At 40.4% G+C, this 15,664-nt stretch overlaps 1 protein-coding gene across 1 annotated transcript in view; it reads left to right on the top strand.

Moving 5' to 3' along the window:
• The window catches only part of PAK5 (p21 (RAC1) activated kinase 5), a 116,180-nt gene that overhangs the window by 77,012 nt on the left and 23,504 nt on the right, over positions 1-15,664 (top strand). The window lies entirely within an intron of this gene.

Here is a 15,664-nt window from a genome sequence, read left to right on the forward strand (position 1 = left end):
AGATATTATATTCCTAAGAACACTTTCTCGGAATTCTAATTTTCCTTAGTCGCAAGTCACCCACTCCCCTTCCCAGGAGGCTTTTGAAGAAGAAATTACCATCCTCTGTGTCATCCTGTCATTTAGAACTATCTGTGAGCTGAATTTGACAGATAATTTTCTGCCTTAACAGTAAGTGCAGGAAGTAATAGAAACTATAGAAATTTCTTTTATTTTTCTGCCACATTCTTATTTTCATTGGTGGAGAGAAAATGACTTTTCTAGGACTGTGTCCACTCTGTTCGTGTGACTACGCATGTCTGCAGTATCTCTCAGAGTCCCTGCAGGAAACAGATGACAAATTCCAGTGCTTTGAGGAGAGTTTAATAAAGGTGTGGGCAGATGAGATGTAGAAAAGCCAAAAGGAACTGTCATGAGGACCAGCATAGGTGTCTAGAATGGAACACCACTCCTCTTATTACCCCATGACTGAAGAGGTGAGGTGCAGAACTAGTTACTGGAATCTTGAAATAGAGATTGTTGTGTGAAGAGGGCTACCTGGCAGGAGCTCTGATCTTTAGTGGAAACCAGACCATAGTGAACCTGCTGGATGGGAACTGGGCCAATTAAGTACCCGAACCTCACTCTGCTCCTTCCTTCCAGTCTCCTACTGGTGCTCCCCATTGACTGAGTCCAATCAGAAGCCATCAATGGTCAATACAGGTTGGCCTCCCAGGGCTCAGGGCTCCCAGATCTGAAAGGACAAACAGAAGATATCCATCACACTAGTGTATCCCCAGGCCCAGATATCTGCATTTCCCATCATTGCAGCCTGCTCAGGGGATTCACTTGAAACTCATCAGCCACACCAGATAGAATACAACAGCCAAGGAATGCATGAGTTGACATTGCCAGGAAGGCTTAGTTAGATGGAAGAGTTTTGAAGCATAGATTTTTTCCCGCCTATTTAGACGCTTTTAATCTTCCTGAAACTCCCAGCAGATGTAATAGCCTTGTGATGAGTGGAGCCAGCTGTCCCTTTAATGCACCTGTCTTTTACCACCTAGCATGCTCAGTCACGTGGAAAACATTCACGTCACATCAGAATTTGCCCAGGAATGATCAGAGGGCAACCAGAAGAAACTACCCAAGAACTTTGGCTTTTCTTCTTTTATTTTAAAAAGGTTGTCAATTTTATTGTGGAAACTTCAGCAAATTCAGAAAAGTATAAAGAATAAAATAAAAATCACCTATGGGGCTTCCCTGGTGGCGCAGTGGTTGAGAGTCTGCCTGCTAATTCAGGGGACACAGGTTCGAGCCCTGGTCTGGGAGGATCCCACATGGTGCGGAGCAACTAGGCCCATGAGCCACAACTACTAAGCATGCGTGTCTGGAGCCTGTGCTCCGCAACAACAAGAGAGGCCGCGAGAGTGAGAGGCCCGTGCACCGCGATGAGGAGTGGCCCCCGCTCGCCACAACTAGAGAAAGCCCTCGCACAGAAACAAAGACCCAACACGGCCATAAATAAATAAATAAATAAATAAGCCAAGCATTTGAAGCCCTTAAAAAAAAATCACCCATAATCCCATTTCCTAAATATATATATATATATATGAACATACACACACACATAATTTACCAACTTAGTATTATGATTAATGGGCAGTTTTAAGTCCTGCTTTCTGCATTACTCTGGCTGAACTTTTTTTAAGAGCGTACAGGAGTATGTATCAGTCAGTTTTTGCTACACAACAAACCACTCAATACTTAGTGGCTTAAACCCAGAACCATTTATTTGCTCACAATTCTGTGAGTCGACTTTTGCACTGACCTCAGCTGGGACAGCTTACCTCTGCTCCACGTGACATCAGCTGAGCTCACTCTTGCATTTGTGGTCAGTTTGGGGTTGACAGCCTCACTAATTAGCCTGGTGGTTGGCCGGATCTCAGCAGTGGTAGTGGAGGTAACTGGGCCTAGATGCAAGGGGTGGGGAAATAACACCATAAACACCACTGCCTCTTGATGGGAGAAGATGCAAAGTTGCACCCAAAGGCATGTGGATACAGAGAGGGGAAGACCATGTGGCCATTTTGCAGCATCTCCCATAGAGCAGGGGAGCTATAGGAAAAGGGCTAGAACTCTCTCCTGGCCTGACTCAGAAAAGCACCAGGGCAAGGTCCCATGGCCTCAGAACTGAGCATTGCTGTGCATTGAACTGGTCCACACGTTGGCTCTGGGGACTGGAGCTTACAGGAAAAAAAAATCAGGACAGTTCCTGCCAGGCTTTCTTTCCTTGTTTTTAGAGATTGAGGGTGTAGGCTCACCCTTGTTGTTGAGTACCTGTCAGATGTCAAAATCAGATGTGAGACAAAGACAGTTTATTATTTAATTAGCTTACTTAAAGATCTCCCCTCCCCACAATATATGAAAGGCTAGATCATTCAGTGTCACTCCTGAGGGCAGAATCTCCGTTTCAAACATTTCTTTAGTTTCCACGCACCCAGCAGAGCTCACAGGGACTGGCACATCCTCAGTGCTTTCAGTCTGAATGGTTTGTTCACTCACTCATTCAATAAATATGAGCTTAACGTCATTCTGTGCCAGGTCAGTGCTAGGTCCTAAGGATGAATAAAGCAAAATCACTAATTTCATTCAGTTTATTTGGAGAATGGGAGTGTGATAATCAACAAATTGATAAACATACAAATTAAATCACCACCAGATTGCAGGGTGATACATTCTAAGTTTTCTATGATTAATTAACTTAAGTAGACTAAAGAAGGTGGAGGGTGGAGAGTACAGGGTCTGTAGAGGCTGGTCAGAGAAGGCCCCTCCGCAGTGGGGTGGTGACAGCAGAGACACGTGAGGGGCGGGGCCTGTGGCCTTCAGGGATGAGAGTGTTCCAGGAAGAAGGAGCACAGCATGTGGAGAGGAGCCTGACTCTCAGCCACGTTGGCCAGGGTGAGCTCATCCAGGTTTAAGAACAAGGTGCCATATTGACTCCAGTTTCTATAGAGAAAGGAAACTTTTTTCCTTAAAAAAGAGAACAGAGATGGAGTGTGACTACTCCAAGAAAAGGCTGAGAGTACAATTTATACTAATCTATTGGAGCTTTTATAGCATTCTATAGTGCAGAAGACATATTCATTTATTATCATAACAAATCCCCTTAGGTCTTAAGTCAAAAGTTATTTTCGCATTCTCACATGACTGAGAGTTGGCTGGGCTCAGCCAGCCAGTACTGCTCTGACTTGCTAGATGGTGCATCTAGAAATCTTCCTCAGGCATATGTCAGGAATGTAGTGCTGACTGTCGGCTGGATGCTGAGCTGGAACTTTCCACCAGAACACCTACCATGTGGCCTTCCTTACAGCATGGAGGCTGGATTCCATGAGTGAGTGTCTCAAGAAAACAGGGTAGAAGTATGGCATTTTTATGACCTCAAAGTCACATAGTGTCACTTTTACCATGATCACAGCCCTTCCAGATCCAGTGGGAAGGAACACGAAACTCTCCTGAGTGGGAGGAGAATTGAATCATATGTCAAGAAGATCTCAGGGGCTGGACAGTATTGTTGTTGGCATTTTTGGAAATATTGTCTGTCACACAAGGTGTGCTGTTGGGAGATGTTCAACGTCATCAGCCCTTAGAGAAATGCAAATTGAAACTATGAGATATCGTTACACACCTATAAGAATGGCTAAAATGAAAAATAGTAATAACACCACTAATTCACACAATGCTGGTGTGAATGTAAAATGTAGAGCCACTCTTGAAAAATGGTTAGGCAGTTCCTTTCAAAACTGAAAATGGACTTACCACGTGACAAGCATTCTCACTCTTAGGCATATTTTCCAGAGCAATGGAAACTTATTTCCACACATAAACTTGCACACAAATGTTTATGGCAGTTTTATTCATCATAGCCCCAAACTAGAAAATACCTAAATGTCCTCCAGAGGGTAAATGATTAAATAAACTATGGTGTATATATACCAGGGAATACTACCCAGACAAAAAAAAAAAAAAAATGAATGAGTGACACATGCAAGAGCTTGGATGAACCTCAAGGAAATTATGCTGAGTGAAAAAAAAAGTCAACCTCGAAAGGATACACACTGCATAATTCCATTTATGTAACATTTATGAAATAACGTAATTATAGAGATGTACAGCATATTAGTGGTTGCCGGGGTTTAGGGATTGGAATTGTGTGGCTATAAAGGGACAGCACCATCACCTTACGGTGATGGTACAGTCGCGTATCTTTATTTGTGACAGTGGTTGTGCAAGACTACAATGTGATAAAATTGTAGAGTACACACACATATACACACATACACGCTACATACACAAATGAGTTCATGCATAACTGATGAAATCTGCGTGAGCTCTATGGACTGTACCAACATCAGTTTCTTGGTGTTGATATTGAGCTACAGTGCATAAGATGCTAACGTATCGGGGGGACTGGGTGCACATTTCTTTGTAACCTCCTATGAGCCTATATATAGTATTTCAAAATAAAGTATATGTTTTTTAAAACAGTGAATTGCTCAGGTTTAAAAGGATAAGTCCTTTCTGGCCTCTTCAAAGACTACAAGGGAAATTTTTTTGTTATCAACTGAAAAGAAATCGTTCACTCTTTGTCCATGATAGAAATAATATCTAGTGAGTCACTAATTTGTATTAAGCAGAGGTGTTTAAGGAGTGGTGTTTGGGGTTTGAAAGGGAAAATAAATAACATGTCATAGAGTGGTTTCAAGAATTACATGAAGTAATTAGTATAAAACCATAAGAGGTAAACCAGGTACACGGTAGATGCTCAGAATGAAGGCAATCCCCCTGCCCTTGCAATTAAGCGTTGAGTAAATTCCTCCACGATTTTTCGTTGGCCTGGGGCTTGCATTTAGGAGATGATACTTAGGGGCCACTAGGCAGTGAGTGACTAACTTTTATCAAATTCATTGGCTGAAATAGAATTCAAACCCATGACCTCTTAAGCCCAATGCATCTATTAAAAAGAGGCATTTACAAGTAATCTTTATGCTTTTTCTTTTTACTATAAATTGGTTGCCACACTTTAAGAATTAGGAGATTTCACATAAAATTTCAGATTCCTGTCTCCCTTGAAAAAAATCAAAGTGTCTGGCAACACTGTGCCTGACGTCACACATGGCAGTAATGGAGGTGGTGTGATGAGGGTGCAAATGTTACTGGTGCCCCACCCTTATCTTCCCATTTCAGTGCTCGCTAACTCCACCTCCAAATGCCACCACCTGCATCTCTTTGCCTGGGGACTTCTCTGGCTACTGTAGTCTGCTTTTGCAGAACAAAGCAGCCTAGAAATTCCAGGAAATTAACATTCATGCTTCCCAGGAGCAGCCCTGAAAAAGTGATGGGAGTTGGTATATAAATACCCCAGCTTTCTCGCCCTTGGATGGAATAGCTCTGAGGCACATATTCTACACAGTCTCCCAGATGTCCTCAGCAGGATTAAGCTCTAGTTCCCATGGTGGTAACTTCCTTGCTGATTAACCCTTGACTGACTGCCTTCCCTTCCCTGTTATACTTCCCCATTTCACTGCTAGTGTTTCCTGTATCTCCCCAATAAATGACTTACACTGAATCCTTGTCTCAGCATTTTCTTCTGGGAGAGGGGGGCCCAAACTAACATAGCACCCAGAAATAAGAAATATGTTTGTGCCCTTTCTCCCACAGAATTTGAAGGGAGGGTTAAAGGACAAATAAGGGGCCATAGACGGGCAACCAGAGCCTATGAGTGTTCCACACCTTCTCTACTGGGCCCCTGACAATCAGCTGGAAATTAGTGTCTCCTTATCAGGGGCGTGTGTCCCTAGTTTTCCATTGTCTCCACTGGCTCATTTAATTCATTGGTATTATTGGGTTGGCCAAAAAGTTCATTCGTTTTTTTCCATTAGATGTTACGGGAAAACCTGAGCAGAATTTTGGCCAACCCAATATTTTCCTGGCTCCTTTAGCCATTTGAATTTTGTTGTCTCTCAAATTGCTAGAATTTTACAATTAGAGGAAGACCTGAAGATTATCTCCCAGAAGCTCTTCTTAAATAGAGACTTGGGCATATTAAATAGCTTGCTTAAATTCATTCCTTTCCAGTAGTCTCTGAGATACACCCAAACACTCCCTCCACAGAAGTTATTTTCTAATGCAGGGAACACAGCATGAAAAGTCAGGAGACCCCAGGGTTGAGTTCACTGCTAAAACTGTCACATAGTCTTGGGCAAGTTCCTACCGCTCTCCGTGCTGTGCCAAGTGGCAGAGGGGCTGGCTGAGGCCTCTAAGCCATTCCAGCTCAGCCGCTATGATGCCTTCCCTCTCCTCTCGGGTTTGGCTGCTGAAGAAGTGGGTCTTCAGCTGGAGGCACCATCATCATTCTGACCCCTTCTATTACCTCGGTTCCTTTGTCCCTGGGTCATTGCTCTTCTTAAAACAAGTTCTCAGATTTTAGTGAGCATCACAACCCCTGGAGACCTTGGCAAAAAACAGATTCCTGGGCCGTTCTCTCAGAGATTCTGATTCAGTCAGGCTGGATGTATCTCTGAGCAATTCCCAGCTGATGATACACACTTGAGTACCATTGCCTTATAGGAAGAACCCAGGGACCAGGCACAAAAGCAGCCATCTTTCTGCCTTAGCAAAAATCTGGAGCAGATGCAAGAATTCTTTAGAGCATACGCAATTTACAAAACGAGGGTTTTATATTTTATTTTAAACCTGTAGCTATCTTGTCGGTAGATTCTCTTTTGCTCCTCCTCTTGCAAATTTTTGTGGGGCCCCTTACTCCTAGCCAGGATGCATTGAGATGGGTAAGATCTCAGGTTTAAGTAGCAGCTTTGTCTGACCTCTGAGCTCTAGTTCCTTGTCTGGCCCCTGTGGACCAGCTACATCTCCTCTTAGGGGGTGGGCAACGTGCTTGCTTCAGTTCTCTTAGCCTAACTGCATTAGTGAGACAAAGGTGGTTTCCTAAGTACCCACGTTGTACAATCCTATCTAAAATAAGGCTCAGCTTAAAGTCTATGTGATTTGCTTTTGTGTGTGTGTGTGTGTGTGTGTGTGTGTGTGTGTGTGTGAGATTTGCTTTTAATAACTGCCTACAATGCTTTATTATACTCATTACCTGAGTTCTTATTATTTACTTGCAGATATATTTGGACAAATGTTGTGTGCAATTATGTTCTTTTAGAAAATTGTCTCTTTTATGTACTTGAATGAGTAAAAAAATCATGCAGAAGCACTTATACTCCTACAACAGAAGAACAGGCCTGGCTTCCAAGTGTTGAGTTTCAATTTCTCATCTTATATTTTGTCAGGGAGATAATTATTAGTCTGTCAGGTTTGGTATCTTTTTTTTAATGTCTGGAAAAAGAGAGCCACACTAGAGGCTTTAAAATTAAAGCCAGTTGAAATTAAAACTGCCAATACCAAAATGCTGATACAGTCACCTCCTGAATCATTCAGGTTTCTTCATTTTACAGGTAAACAAAATATATTGGCAAAATTGTTCCTCCTTTACTATCTGTGTCATAGGGTTGCAAACTTACTCAGGCTTGAACTTTGGAAATAACCACACACACACACACACACACACACACACACATAACCTCGACTTCTTCACAAAGCCCCACTGACTAGAATTTTTTTAAAACTCTATTTTAATTCAGTCTATTAAATTTAGTCTGCTTAAATAATTTAAACATTGTCTATCAGAATTCAGTCACATTATTGTAATGTTAAACTGATACCTTTAAACCCTCAGTCTTTCAGGTTTGGCTGCCACCTGCTCTTTCTTTCCACCTCCCACCCCCATCTTCCTCAGGATGGAGACAAATGTGGGTTATGGGACCTCCGGGTGAAGGAGATACGATGCATCTTCTTGTTCCTCGCTGGTCCCTGCCTTGGCGTGACAGCCTCTTCTGCTACCTGGACTCGTGACCAGTGAGCATTAGCTGGTCCCATCAGCTGCTGGTCTTTTCAGGAAGAGGCTTCTCTGCAGTATTTTACTCCAGCCTCTTTCCTCAAGTCTTGAAAGCTATCCTTGAGACTGCCTCTCATGTCAACCATAGGCTTGTGCCTGGCCCTGTTCCTTCACTGAGATTTGGAGGAGCTTCGGGAGCCCTGCATACCACACAAAGGCCATGGAAGCCAGTAGCATTGCCTCAAGTTCATTTCCACCCACTCTGTCGTGCCATCTCTCCATGGAGGCCATGTTGGGCATAGCCAAAGCTGATGTGCAGCTGGTATTCACCAGTGTATCTGCACCCATTGTTAAAATGTTGCAATATTCTCATGCTTGTTGGTTAATAGCCACTGTTTCCAGTCATTGGAGTATTATCCCCCATGACCCCAGCCCTTTACCAGGATGCCCCTTGCCTCATTAAGGATGGTAATACCCACAGGATAACTCCAGAACAAAGCTCAACTTTATGTCTAGATTCTGACTGGTCTAGATGAATCTGGTTATTAAATATTTTTAATATTACCTCTGAACACAGATGCATGTGGCTCCTCTCCCTTGTTTGTGTGGGGATGTATGCTACTCAGATATTTCTGAAGCACACCACCATCTGCTTGGGGTGGTAGGAAATGGTGTATAATAAAGAGTTGGGGCCTGACATAAGTTACTGCTCTTTGTCCTCTTCTGCAAATAATCCTTGGCTAAAAGTGATAGACTGTAGGGCTTTCACTTCTCAGAATTGTAGAAGCCTTTTACAATAGGGCAGCAAGGATTATGGACCAGCTACCATGGGCATAGGGCACTCTTCTTTCTTTTTTAATGGATTATTCTTTTCTTTTTTTGGCTGTGTCTTGCAGCTTGTGGGATCTTAGTTCCCCAACCAGGGATTGAACCCGGGCCCCAGCAGTGAAGGAGCCAAATCCTAACCACTGGACTGCCAGGGAATTCCCAGGGCAGTCTTCTTTATACCACATGGAAATTCTGTGATCTGACACATCTGGGCTTGATTCTTGCTATGCCAAAGCAATTGAGAAAAATCATATCTCTGTTAAACCATCTTTCTCTAGCATTCCATCTGGTGCAATCCAAATTGAAGGAGTCCCATCCCAAACCACACCCCACTAGTCTTGGCCTGATTAGAGAGCAGATCATGAACAAGGAAATGGAAAAAGAAAAAATAATAATTTCCAAAACATTACCTCCATTTCATCTGTGTTACAACTTTGATTCTAGAAATAGTTGTCTTCAGTAAGTCAATGATGGCTTCAGAAGGAGCACCAATGTGTTTTCTATCACGTGATCTGTTGTCCCATGTATGTATGTATATATATGTCAATATCAGATAATATCAATCTAGTAGCATGAGTTTTTTGATTATCTACTGTTTTCTCAGCTCTTAAGGAGCACAGCGAGGCTTCATAATTAAAAGGCAGAGCTATTGCCCCTGAGCAATGTCATTTCTAGCTGAGGGAAAAACTCAGCATCAGAAAACAGTTCAAGATTAAATGAATGCTAAATTCTCTCAAATTTGGTGAGGGGAGAGATCAATATAGCCTCCTGAGAAAAATTCTGGAGGAAGTGAGAAGTGATCAGGGCCTTGAACTATCCTTAAGAATTGAATATGCTTCCCAACTAAGATTAGGAAAAAGGCAAAGATATCCCCTCTTACGACTCCTTTGCAACATCATACTAGAAGTACTAGCTAATGCAATAAAACAAGAGAAGGAATAAAAGGTATACATACTGGGAAATAAGAAATAAAACTATCTTTGGTTACAGGTGACATGATCATCTATTCAGAAAATCTGAAAAAATGAACAAGAAAATCTAGAGCTAATAAGTGATTATAACACGGTTGTAGGATATCTAGTTAATATACAAAAGTCAATCACTTTTCTATGTACCAGCAATACAAGTGGAATTTGAAATTAAAAACACAATGCCATTTACATTATCACCCTCTAAAACTAGATACTTAGGTATAAATCAAGCAAAATACGTACTACATCTATATGAGAAAAACTACGAAACTCAGATGGATAAAATTAAAAAAACCTAAATAAATGGAGAGGTATTACATTGGATAGGAAGAACTCAGTATTGTCAAGATGTTACTTCTTCCCAACTTGATCTATAGATTTAATGCAATCTCAGTCAAAATCTCAGTGAGTTATTTTGTAGATATTGACAAATTGATTCTAAAGTTTATATGGAGAGGCAAAAGACCAACATAATCGTCAACACATATTGAAGAAGAACAACAAAGTGCAAGACTGACACTACCTAACTTTGGGACTTTTTGAGACAGTGTGGTATTAGCAAAGAATTGACAAATAGACCAATGAAACAGAATAGAGAGCCCAGAAGTAGACCCACATAAATAGAGTCAACCGATCTTTTTTTTTTTTTTTTTAACATCTTTATTGGGGTATAATTGCTTTACAATGGTGTGTTAGTTTCTGCTTTATAACAAAGTGAATCAGTCATACATAAACATATGTTCCCATATGTCTTCCCTGTTGCGTCTCCCTCCCTCCCACCCTCCCCATCCCACCCCTCCAGGCTGTCACAAAGCACCGAGCCAATATCCCTGTGCCATGCGTCTACTTCCCACTAGCTATCTACCTTACTGCATTTGTTAGTGTGTATATGCCCATGACTCTCTCTCGCCCTGTCACAGCTCACCCTTCCCCCTCCCCATAACCTCAAGTCCGTTCTCTAAGAGGTCTGCGTCTTTATTCCTGCTTTACCCCTAGGTTCTTCATGACATTTTTTTCTTAAATTCCATATATATGTGTTAGCATACGGTATTTGTCTTTTTCTTTCTGACTTACTTCACTCTGTATGACAGACTCTAGGTCTATCCACCTCATTACAAATAGCTCAATTTCGTTTCTTTTTATGGCTGAGTAATATTCCATTGTATATATGTGCCACATCTTCTTTATCCATTCATCCGATGATGGGCACTTAGGTTGTTTCCATCTCCGGGCTATTGTAAATAGAGCTGCAATGAACATTTTGGTACATGACTCTTTTTGAATTTTGGTTTCCTCAGGGTATATGCCCAGTAGTGGGATTGCTGGGTCATATGGTAGTTCTATTTGTAGTTTTTTAAGGAACCTCCATACTGTTCTCCATAGTGGCTGAACCAATTCACATTCCCACCAGCAGTGCAAGAGTGTTCCCTTTTCTCCACACCCTCTCCAGCATTTATTGTTTCTAGATTTTTTGATGATGGCCATTCTGACTGGTGTGAGATGATATCTCATTGTAGTTTTGATTTGCATTTCTCTAATGATTAATGATGTTGAGCATTCTTTCATGTGTTTGTTGGCAGTCTGTATATCTTCTTTGGAGAAATGTCTATTTAGGTCTTCTGCCCATTTTTGGATTGGGTTGTTTGTTTTCTTGTTATTGAGCTGCATGAGCTGCTTGTAAATTTTGGAGATTAATCCTTTGTCGGTTGCTTCATTTGCAAATATTTTCTCCCATTCTGAGGGTTGTCTTTTGGTCTTGTTTATGGTTTCCTTTGCTGTGCAAAAGCTTTGAAGTTTCATTAGGTCCCATTTGTTTATTTTTGTTTTTATTTCCATTACTCTAGGAGGTGGGTCAGAAAGGATCTTGCTTTGATTTATGTCATAGAGTGTTCTGCCTATGTTTTCCTCTAAGAGTTTGATAGTTTCTGGCCTTACATTTAGGTCTTTAATCCATTTTGAGCTTATTTTTGTGTATGGTGTTAGGGAGTGATCTAATCTCATACTTTTACATGTACCTGTCCAGTTTTCCCAGCACCACTTATTGAAGAGGCTGTCCTTTCTCCATTGTACATTACTGCCACCTTTATCAAAGATAAGGTGTCCATATGTGCATGGGTTTATCTCTGGGCTTTCTATCCTGTTCCATTGATCTATCTTTCTGTTTTTGTGCCAGTACCATACCGTCTTGATGACTGTAGCTTTGTAGTATAGTCTGAAGTCAGGGAGCCTGATTCCTCCAGTTCCTTCTTTCGTTCTCAAGATTGCTTTGGCTATTCGGGGTCTTTTGTGTTTCCATACAAATTGTGAAATTTTTTGTTCTAGTTCTGTGAAAAATGCCAGTGGTAGTTTGATAGGGATTGCATTGAATCTGTAGATTGCTTTGGGTAGTAGAGTCATTTTCACAATGTTGATTCTTCCAATCCAAGAACATGGTATATCTCTCCATCTATTTATATCATCTTTAATTTCTTTCATCAGTGTCTTATAATTTTCTGCATACAGGTCTTTTGTCTCCTTAGGTAGGTTTATTCCTAGATATTTTATTCTTTTTGTTGCAATGGTAAATGGGAGTGTTTTCTTGATTTCACTTTCAGATTTTTCATCATTAGTATATAGGAATGCCAGAGATTTCTGTGCATTAATTTTGTATCCTGCCACTTTACCAAATTCATTGATTAGCTCTAGTAGTTTTCTGGTAGCACCTTTAGGGTTCTCTATGTATAGGATCATGTCATCTGCAAACAGTGACAGCTTTACTTCTTCTTTTCCAATTTGGATTCCTTTTATTTCCTTTTCTTCTCTGATTGCTGTGGCTAAAACTTCCAAAACAATGTTGAATAATAGTGGTGAGAGTGGGCAACCGTGTCTTCTTCCTGATCTTAGTGGAAATGCTTTCAGTTTTTCACCATTGAGGATGATGTTTGCTGTGGGCTTGTCATATATGGCCTTTATTATGTTGAGGAAAGTTCCCTCTATGCCTACTTTCTGCAGGGTTTTTATCATAAATGGGTGTTGAATTTTGTCAAAAGCTTTCTCTGCATCTATTGAGATGATCATATGGTTTTTCTCCTTCAATTTGTTAATATGGTTTATCACATTGATAGATTTGCGTATATTGAAGAATCCTTGCATTCCTGGAATAAACCCCACTTGATCATGGTGTATGATCCTTTTAATGTGCTGTTGGATTCTGTTTGCTAGTATTTTGTTGAGGATTTTTGCATCTATGTTCATCAGTGATATTGGCCTGTAGTTTTCTTTCTTTGTGACATCCTTGTCTGGTTTTGGTATCAAGGTGATGGTGGCCTCGTAGAAGGAGTTAGGGAGTGGTCCTCCCTCTGCTATATTTTGGAAGAGTTTGAGAAGGATAGGTGTTAGCTCTTCTCTAAATGTTTGATAGAATTCGCCTGTGAAGCCATCTGGTCCTGGGCTTTTCTTTGTTGGAAGATTTTTAATCACAGTTTCAATTTCAGTGCTTGTGATTGGTCTGTTCATATTTTCTATCTCTTCCTGATTCAGTCTTGGCAGGTTGTGCATTTCTAAGAATTTGTCCATTTCTTCCAGATTGTCCATTTTATTGGCATAGAGGTGCTTGTAGTAATCTCTCATGATCTCTTTTATCTCTGCAGTGTCAGTTGTTACCTCTCCTTTTTCATTTCTAATTCTATTGATTTGAGTCTTCTCCCTTTTTTTCTTGATGAGTCTGGCTAGTGGTTTATCTATTTTGTTTATCTTCTCAAAGAACCAGCTTTTAGTTTTATTGATCTTTGCTATTGTTTCCTTCATTTCTTTTTCATTTATTTCTGATCTGATTTTTATGATTTCTTTCCTTCTGCTAGCTTTGGGGTTTTTTTGTTCTTCTTTCTCTAATTGCTTGAGGTGCAAGGTTAGGTTGTTTATTCGAGATGTTTCCTGCTTCTTAAGGTGGGCTTGTATTGCTATAAACTTCCCCCTTAGAACTGCTTTTGCTGCATCCCATAGGTTTTGGGTCGTTGTGTCTCCATTGTCATTTGTTTCTAGGTATTTTTTGATTTCCTCTTTGATTTCTTCAGTGATCTCTTCATTATTAAGTAGTGTATTGTTTAGCCTCCATGTGTTTGTATTTTTTACAGATCTTTTCCTGTAATTGATATCTAGTCTCATGGCGTTGTGGTCAGAAAAGATACTTGATACAATTTCAATTTTCTTAAATTTACCAAGGCTTGATTTGTGACCTAAGATATGATCTATCCTGGAGAATGTTCCATGAGCACTTGAGAAAAATGTGTATTCTGTTGTTTTTGGATGGAGTGTCCTATAAATATCAATTAAGTCCATCTTGTTTAATGTATCATTTAAAGCTTGTGTTTCCTTATTTATTTTCATTTTGGATGATCTGTCCATTGGTGAAAGTGGGGTGTTTAAGTCCCCTACTATGAATGTGTTACTGTCGATTTCCCCTTTTATGGCTGTTAGTATTTGCCTTATGTATTGAGGTGCTCCTATGTTGGGTGCATAAATATTTACAATTGTTATATCTTCTTCTTGGATCGATCCCTTGATCATTATGTAGTGTCCTTCTTTGTCTCTTTTAATAGTCCTTATTTTAAAGTCTATTTTGTCTGATATGAGAATTGCTACTCCAGCTTTCTTTTGGCTTCCATTTGCATGGAATATCTTTTTCCATCCCCTTACTTTCAGTCTGTATGTGTCTCTAGGTCTGAAGTGGGTCTCTTGTAGACAGCATATATAAGGGTCTTGTTTTTGTATCCATTCAGCTAATCTGTGTCTTTTGGTGGGAGCATTTAGTCCATTTACATTTAAGGTAATTATAGATATGTATGTTCCTATTCCCATTTTCTAAATTGTTTTGGGTTCGTTATTATAGGTCTTTTCCTTCTCTTGTGTTTCTTGCCTAGAGAAGATCCTTTAGCATTTGTTGTAAAGCTGGTTTGGTGGTGCTGAACTCTCTCAGCTTTTGCTTGTCTGTAAAGGTTTTAATTTCTCCATCAAATCTGAATGAGATCCTTGCTGGGTAGAGTAGTCTTGGCTGCATGTTTTTCTCCTTCATCACTTTCAGTATGTCCTGCCACTCCCTTCTGGCTTGTAGGGTTTCTGCTGAGAGATCAGCTGTTAACCTTATGGGGATTCCCTTATGTGTTATTTGTTGTTTTTCCCTTGCTGCTTTTAATATGCTTTCTTTGTATTTAATTTTTGACAGTTTGATTAATATGTGTCTTGGCGTATTTCTCCTTGGATTTATCCTGTATGGGACTCTCTGTGCTTCCTGGACTTGATTAACTATTTCCTTTCCCATATTAGGGAAGTTTTCAACTATAATCTCTTCAAATATTTTCTCAGTCCCTTTCTTTTTCTCTTCTTCTTCTGGAACCCCTATAATTCGAATGTTGGTGCGTTTAATGTTGTCCCAGAGGTCTCTGAGACTGTCCTCAGTTCTTTTCATTCTTTTTTCTTTATTCTGCTCTGCAGTAGTTATTTCCACTATTTTATCTTCCAGGTCACTTATCCGTTCTTCTGCCTCAGTTATTCTGCTATTGATCCCATCTAGAGTACTTTTAATTTCATTTATTGTGTTGTTCATCGTTGCTTGTTTCATCTTTAGTTCTTCTAGGTCCTTGTTAACTGATTCTTGCATTTTGTCCAATCTATTGTCCATTCTATCTCCAAGATTTCGGATCAACCTTACTATCATTATTCTGAATTCTCTTTCAGGTAGACTGCCTATTTCCTCTTCATTTGTTAGGTCTGGTGCATTTTTATCTTGCTCCTTTATCTGCTGTGTGTTTTTCTGTCTTCTCATTTTGCTTATCTTACTGTGTTTGGGGTCTCCTTTTGCAGGCTGCAGGTTTGTAGTTCCTCCTGTTTTTGATGTCTGTCTCCAGTGGCTAAGGTTGGTTCAGTGGGTTGTGTAGGCTTCCTGGTGGAGGGG

This window comes from Aethalodelphis obliquidens, unplaced genomic scaffold (genome assembly GCF_003676395.1).
Source record: "Aethalodelphis obliquidens isolate GAN/ISIS:26980383/991018 unplaced genomic scaffold, ASM367639v1 scaffold18, whole genome shotgun sequence".
NCBI classification, from domain to species: domain Eukaryota; kingdom Metazoa; phylum Chordata; class Mammalia; order Artiodactyla; family Delphinidae; genus Aethalodelphis; species Aethalodelphis obliquidens.